We start from the raw sequence: 6,875 nt of genomic DNA, 5'->3' as shown, positions 1-6,875 counted from the left end.
TAGCACACGCTTTTATAAGTTCAAATACGAGGACCGTGCAGGAGAGAAGATTTGAAACTCATCGGCTAAGCAAATTGGTTTATATTCCGAATTGAATCTTCTGACCAATAATTGAAATTCTTGGTAGTTATAAATTTTATAGTTTGTTCAACGCCTATTGCATGCAACTTTCTTTTCCAAAAATATTAAGTAAGCGTGTAATGATACAATTTGTTTTTAGATCTTTTGTAGCAGCATGAACGTAAAGATTATGATTGACATATGGACTAGGCCTGATACTTTATATGCCCTTGTCAACCTCTCTTATTTGGAGATGTGATTGGATTTTAGTTAGGACCCGCGAGGATAGCGATCTGACAAATATGTAAACATATGGTCAAGGAGAGAAAATAACAAAGATGAGACATGCCAGAGACAAATTTTGGGAAATCTTGGTCCATTTGAAATAGGTGTCATACAATTATATTTTTCAGAATAGTTATTAATAAAGGCACACTAGAGAAAATTATTCAATGGGAGTGCTAAAACTTTGGCGGTTAGAATAAGTTAACCGTGACTGGCTAAGCTTAACAAGGGTGTGTGCTTCACAGACGAAATTCAATGTTTTAAGTAATTTCCCTTGCGCAATTCGGCAGTCCAAGTTTTCTGTGGAAGGGGAACCTGGTTCCGAGATCAGTAAAAAATAATTTTCTCTTTAAACGTTTCCAAGGGACGAGGTGTGGAAAAGCTAAGAGATTTGGATGGAGAGGTTCGGCTTCGTAGAAAAGGGAGCGTGTTTCAGAAAAGCAGATAGGCGAAAATAGACCATATCTGTACTACACAGTGGGAAAGAGTGCATACTTCAATCAGATTACAGTTGATGACCAGAAGACGTTGGAGATAGAGAGACAGACAGACAGACAGGTACAGGCAGAGAGAGAGAGAGAGAGAGAGAGAGAGAGAGAGAGAGAGAGAGAGAAGAAATACGACAAAGCTGACCTGTCACCAACAGAAACAACCCAGAAACAACCAGGTTATGCTGACAATATGAGATCGGCCATTCACTCTTTTCTATGATGAAATTCGTGTTATCGGTATAATAGAAAGACTAATTGCATTTCCCATACATTTTGTATTTCATTTCCTAAGAGAAAGCGTATTATTCAAATGTCATTTTCAATTTCATTATGTTTGTGTAATTAATTAAATTGTTACATTTTCCATACGCAGGCTCGTGTTGTTCTATCCTATATCTTTGCTCTGATCTCTGTTATTCCATCCATGAATTTCATGTTATTTTTTTGTTTGCTAGAACCATGCAAGAACACCGTGGTCGATCATCTCCTAGCTAACGACGACCAACGTACTATTACAGGTGGGGGATCATCTATCCCTCTCGCCTCTCACAAAGTGTTATAATAATCCGTAATAAGATGCGCGGTCTGCAAGAGACAGAAAATATAATTCAGTGGAAATCGGGCCTCACTTTATTAATTATCGTTAAAAGCTGGTATACACATATCAAAAGCTGTATTTCATCAGATAATCAAAATATAGGTCGAAATACAGGCACCACAGGGCTCGGCCTTGTAGCATATACCCAATAGTCTAAACTCCCCGATGACTTCCGGTTTCGTCGCACCAACAGTTAGAAGATAACAATGGCTGGGATGTGAACATTTTTGTCATGTTTCGTAAACTAAATGTATGCACATTATTTGATTATGATGGATATTGATAAAACAAATATGCATGCATAATTCATTTTATTAGCGCTAATTTAGTTTTGCTTCATAAATAATTTAGATGAAATTCGTGGATAAAATTGTGCTTATTATGCATGTCATTTAAAAACAGACATATAATAGTTTGCGACTGAAAAAGCGGCGAGTTCAATTACTTATATATACGTGTTCTCTGTCTCTTTCCTCACATCTACCCACCCACACACAAAGACACACACATACACACAGAAACAGACACACACACACACACACACACACACACACACACACACACACACACACACACACATGAATCGGGTGGAATTCAAAAGACTTTCCAGTGCTAACAGAGCAATAACTGGACGTTTCTGTTTCGTGTCACATATGCAGCTTCCTCATGGAGAAAATGGAGGAAAGTCCGTGTTAAATGAAAGAATCTTTTCTCTTAAAGCAGATGACTTTCATATTTTACAAATGTAATAAAATAATTGAACTCTATAGATTGAGAACCTTGTATACCTTAACCTAGACAGAAACTCGCAAGAACCCTAATATAAGGAAAGGTAGTGTTTCATTAATTCGTAACTTCTTCTCCTCTCATTTCTCCACTGAATTTTAATTGGCATATTTGGTTGTACTTTACGTCTTTTTAGTTCTAAGCAAACTTTATTGTTTGTATATCTGCCAAATATACGATAGTGGTATTAAGTTTAATGTAGGTGTGATACCTTTAGCTGACCAGTTTAATAACAATGATTGATTTGTAGCTTCCAGCCCCAGACTTCAATAGTATTTGGAATATGTGACTTCGTCAGATCTAAAGTACATTTACTCATTTACTTGACTTATTACTGATGTACTTCTTCATTAGATTATGGCGGTAACATCAATACCCGGACATGTTTGCGACAACCAATCATTATAATGATAACATAATTTTTATATTGACGTTCTTTCATGATTGATCCAAGGCCGCGATTTTCATAACGAGCAAAGTGTAATCAACATTTATCAATATCCTGATTAACTACAAGGGAAGGAAATACGTACGCTTGCGAATTGCTCGTGCATGTAAATGTTTTTGTCTGGGTACCGCATCCCCTGACACAACTAATATACAGACTTTCATTGTTTGCAGCAATATTTTATTCGTTTCTTAGGTAATAAATGAATCGTGTTTAAACATGAGGGCGTTTCAATCCACTATCCGCTATCATCGCGATACTGTTTTAACTTATGTCGACACGCAGTTGGTGCACATTCGATATCAAATAATTACTGTGTCAGATCTTTCAAATGACTTGCTGATATAACTGAATTATTTATCAATTATTTTGGTTATAGAGTAAAAAGAATATAAAACTTCAGTCTCAGATGTCTAAAATACACATTTTGGGAAGACTAGAACAAGGAAAACAACTTATTCATGTTATTACCTGTGTATCACTTGTATTCACATGTCACCTGCACCAGTGAAACATGTGCGAATAGAGAGCGTAAAGAAAATACGAAAAGGATTGCTTTAACAGAAGGTTACACCTATATATTTTGCGACATGAACGTATTAGCGTGTCTCAGTATATCTTCGATAAAAAGCATAGATGATAAAATTTGATTGTCTAGATATAGTAAGCCTTTGGAATAGGCTAACAAATTGATGACCACAATCTACCAGTGAAGTTTCTGTCTATCGAAGGCCTACAACCAGTGGAGCACGATTTACCAGTGACACCGTTTTCCTGCCTATCAAAGACCGTCCAATAATGGTTTAACTGACTGGTTTGAGGCAGCCCTTAGCTCTGTAACTGCAACTAGTCTGAAGTATCACGATTATCCGTTTCCCTTGTCAGTTAACCTTTTTTCGTTTCCTTAAAAGGACAAATGACGAGGACAATATTCATTCTACCGAGCGATGTATGCAACATCCGTAGAGTTAATGTTAAGGAACATCTATATAAAAAGTCAAATATACTATTACAAACCAGATGTACTTGTATGGCCAAGCGGTGTCAAACCCTGGCGCGATTCCGCTAGAAGTCATAAGGATCCCCAAATCCAAAGACTTCCATACAACATCAGTTGTAAATTAGAAAGCTCAGAATGTTCATTTTATAAAGAATTATAATCAATACAGGACCACAAATCTTACAACTTTCCAATTGCCTATCAACCGCAAATCGGCATGATTTTTCTTTATCAACTTTCCGTACAGTCAGCATTTCACTCCGTAAAATTATACAACTTCCCCTAAAACAAGGAACTATTTTTACTACGCCACCTTAAGCCAGTCAAATCTTGGTTTCGAACCACATTTCGCCTGTAAAATTGCGTCACATCTACCACCATGACAACATAAACGGTATCTGCCGAGTCCTTTCATTTTTTTTTTTTATCCCATTGTGTAATTTACTAGTCTCCAATCACAAATACTGTACCTGCAGTCACACAACCAATGTACACCACTAGATTTTTAGGGATTATAGAACGACATGGACACTCGTGCAGCTCTGATCTGAATTCATCAACAGTAAACCATGGAATCATGGAAACTCACGAACACTTCAGTCTGTGACGTTTGATCCTATTAATTGGCTAACTATTTTGGGATAAGGAATATTTCCATAGAACCGAGTTCCAATAATCAAACAAGTAATCAGAAAAATCAAAGAATTACTTAAAACGGGGTGCTATAACCAAATGTGCGTACTCCATATTTATTACATTACTATGTAAAATATTGATTCAGTTTAATGAGTTTAGTGAATACCACTTTAAAGTTACATCCTTGTCAAATATCAACATCGAAAGTGATATTTGTAACTTTGAAAAAGACTATGGTACACAATAAAATTTTTGCCTACCCTTGTCCACGGAAAATATTAATGTTAAACTCTCTCTCTCTCTCTCCCTCTCTCTCTCTCTCTCTCTCTCTCTCTCTCTCTCTCTCTCTCTCTTAGATTATCTTTTCCTTGATCCGTAGCATACGTCATCAGTACATGTATAACTTTTATATTTGTACTTTCGACCTTTTATACTCTATATAGACGGAATCGCATACCAGGTTAATTCCAAGGTCCAAGGACCAACAAGTACGTTCACGACAGTTACAAACCAAATGAAAGAACAAAGAAATATGGAAATTCATGATTTCTACCGGAATGAAAAGTGGCTAGCGTGATACGTTTCATCAAAACGAGTCATTTCAGAATTTCCCTTTATGGAATAATGGTAAAAGTATTTTAATGATTAATGATATAATTACTTAGAACCTAATTGCAATATAGTTAAGACTAAACAAACTTATATATGGGGTAGAATAAATGGTGTGGTTGTCATAAAGCACAATCGTGCACCCACTCTTATGTTGAAAACTGACGCCTTGAAAATTAATTGTCAACGCAATAACGTTGGATGCATTTGTCCTTGTATATCTCGGATTATTATTCATATCTGCATCATGTAAACTGCACTGTATCAAGAAAAGGCTGTTCTTTTCAAAATACACGAGCCTAAAACATTTTTTCTCGCGTTAAGGCTGATATTCACGTTAAACATGAGAAGCGTTGTATGAGATTAAAATTGTATGCTATTGTAACAAAAGTCAGCGTAATACTATACAATACACGAATAGAGACCGAATTTATGGGGAATTTTCAACACATTAAGGTCTGTCTTCTGTGTTTGGCTTTCCCAAATGATCTTCGCCTAGCAAATAGAACATAAATGCATGAACTAGAAATGATTAATTAAAGACTGACATCGTAACCTAAGCGACCATACTGAATAACATTGCATGCTTTTGTCTCAATATTTAACGTATAAAGTCACTTAATATCAATCTCTCTCTCTCTCTCTCTCACACACACACACACACACACACACACGCACACACACATTGGCGCGCGCGCATCATAACAAGTATGGTAAAAAGGTAAACTTGCCTAATGATCTCTCTCTCTCTCTCTCTCTCTCTCTCTCTCTCACACACACACACACAGACACACGCACACACACATACACGCACACACTTGCGCGCGCATCGTTACAAGTATGGTAAAATAATGATCGAACAACTAGCAATCGCCTTATGATAATTTCTATCCTGTAGTAAGAAATGTTCGATACAGCTGTTTAATTCGCATTTCAGTACCACACACTCTAATCGATACACCTGTTTATTTCGAATTTCAGTACCACACACTCTAATCGATACAGCTGTTTAATTCGCATTTCAGCACCACACACTCTAATCGATACAGCTGTTTAATTCGCATTTCAGTACCACACTCTAATGCGAACTACTTAGGTTTGTTCTTTGACGTTCGCGCGTAGGTATTTCTAGAAAGAAAAAAATACACGCATGCGTTTTCGCATGCGATTTCGTTTAAGAGTCCTGAATTAGTAAATTGAATTGTTTTACAGTGTACACATTCCGTAATTTTGCACTGATGACCTATTTGTTATTTCTGTGAAGATGTCAATTAATCGAAGGTGTCTACATCTGTTGGAAATATTGTATACACTGGTACAAAACAATTTAATTTTCGATGCATATGCGTAATGGATTGTATGGTTAAAATGTAAACACAATACTTCCAGTTCGACATGAAAGCATGTACAAGTCGAAAAAACGTTTTCTATTTTCGAAATTGCATCTATATCTTTCCTACCAGTGTCTGTGACCAGTAACGAGGCATGAGGTACGAGCGTCTTCTACCATGCAATATTTGCACAGAGTGTTTTTCGTGGTGCGGACAAAAAAAAATTCCTCTTTTCTACTGGCATATTCAAAATGTTTCAATTCATTTGGAATACCACCAGAATTCTTTCGGAATACTCTATACGATTCGACTTGAGATAGAGCTTGTGTTAATATTTGGGATTGAATTCGAAATACTGTAAGTTATTTGTTAAATTTTCACTTTATGTTCTTGGGAAATAAATTATTTATTGAATTTTACAAAACGTGTTGGTCTTCGCTCTTTTTTGTTACTTTGTTTAACTCCATAGACTCGTAACAAGGCACACTCAAGCATGGTCAATTCGCACCATGAAATTCCTAAGATTTTTAAACGAAGACAGAGAAATAGACAAGAAACTAAAGTGGGGGAAAGAGAAGAGAGATTGATAATGGACAAAAAATCTGAAACACATATGGACTTATATATACGT

Source organism: Sinohyriopsis cumingii, chromosome 12 (assembly GCF_028554795.1).
Source record: "Sinohyriopsis cumingii isolate HCF-2022 chromosome 12, ASM2855479v2, whole genome shotgun sequence".
In the NCBI taxonomy this organism is placed as follows: Eukaryota; Metazoa; Mollusca; class Bivalvia; order Unionida; family Unionidae; genus Sinohyriopsis; species Sinohyriopsis cumingii.
This window is presented reverse-complemented; position numbering follows the sequence as displayed.